Below are 1818 nucleotides of genomic sequence, written 5' to 3' on the forward strand. Positions count from 1 at the left end.
GCCCAGTTTGTGATTTTACCCAGATCTGCAGAGATAAAAGAAGCTGCTGCTTGCTGGTCTGAGGGATGACAGATGGTACGGCAGAGGGAGGGGAGGAGGCTTTGGGTGCAGGGGATGGGAGGGGGGAGGTAAGGAGAGTTGTTGAAAGTGTGGGGGATTGCAGAATAGCTGGGGGAGGGGGCCGGATGAGGAGGAGAAAAGGCTCTGTGGTGCTGGGGATGATTGGGGGGCAAGAGAGGAGGCACAAGGCAGTTGAGGAGGTGGAGTGATGAGATTGAGGAGGTGGAGTGATGAGATTGAGCAGGGAGGGCAGGGGAAAGAGGCAGCCTCGTGGATGTGAGGGGAGGGGCAAATTTGAGAAGGCTGTGAGAAGGGGGTGAATGGTTGGAGAAGGGTGAGTGGGGAGAGTTGAGGGAGAAAGGTGAAGGGGGAGTTTTTAAAATAGGTGAGAGCGAAGCTTGGAGCGAGAAGAGTGGGATGGTTGCTTTGAGAGTGAGGGGTGAGAGGGGTGAGTTTGCACTGAAGTTGGAAAAAAGAATGGTTAATGGAAAGCAAATATTCATAGCAAACTGGGTTTTTTGGTCATCTCTTCGAGCATGACCTAATAATATGGGTGTCTGTCCTTCGATCCGTCCGTCCGTTCACAATGAAGTTGAAGCAGGAGATCTGGTCATTAGTGATCCAGATAGAGGTGCATGAGACGTACACGATGGTATAACTTTCAAGGTCACCGAAGGTCAAGGTCAAGGTCACGAGGCCTTTGAAGTTGCGAAAATGACAATTTTCAAATTCTATCTCCTCCGCCATTTCTCAGGCGATCTTGAATTTGATTATAGCATCTGAATCTATGGGACAATATCTAAATTTGGTCGGGCCAGATTTTCGATATTCGCTTTCGTTTGTGTCACGTGAATTCAAAGCTGGCAAAAAATGCGAAAATGACGATTTTCAAAATCTATCTCCTCCTAAATTTCTCAAGCGATCTTGAATTTGATTGTGGCATATGAATGTATGGGACAATATCTAAATTTGGTCGGGACGGATTTTCGAATTTCGCTTTTGTTTTCGCGTCACATGACTTCAAAGTTTGCAAAAACTGCCCTACCTTCTGTATGTATGTATGTATAGCCATACATTCTCTACTGGGCATTGTAAAAGTTAGTGAATGGTGTCATTGCATAGCAGCTGACCTTGTATATTTATACATTTTCCACCGAAGGTGCAAAAGTTTCAAAACCCGAAATGTAAACGTCAGCATTTATTTTCAAAATATAATTCCGTGCACACGCCAAAATGCCGAGTCATCTTTAACCAAACTGCGCAGTCGAGATGCGCAGTAGTCTTCGGTCATAACTGAACATTGAGAACTTGTGGTATTATAGAGATGACCTTCACCCCCAAACGCAGGTAATTTTTTTAAGTTTTAGGTCAGAGATGCAATTAAAGACATTTCTTGATGGATGCAATAAAGGCAAATTCAGAGAATGGAGAGAAGAAACGTTGTAACATTTGGATTTTTTAGACAAGGTATGAAGGAAAGGTCGAATTGAGAGCAGACTGTTGAAGTGGAAGAAGAGTAGTGAATTATGATACAGTCATGAGTACCACACGTGTGAAAGAGGAAGATGAAGCATTATAAGAGATAGTTTTTATTATTATTATTATTATTATTATTATTATGTTTTAAAGAGTTTTCATCAGATTAGGTGAATTAGGTTTTCAGGTTTTCATTATGTTGTGATGTTTTTCACAAATACTTCACAACTCAGAAGAGACATGAAACAGTGTTAAATACAGTACATTTGTTTTGGGCCCTGG

The sequence above is a fragment of the Eptatretus burgeri genome, chromosome 3 (assembly GCF_056783735.1).
Source record: "Eptatretus burgeri isolate ZD-2024b chromosome 3, Ebu_testis_v1, whole genome shotgun sequence".
Taxonomy (NCBI): Eukaryota; Metazoa; Chordata; class Myxini; order Myxiniformes; family Myxinidae; genus Eptatretus; species Eptatretus burgeri.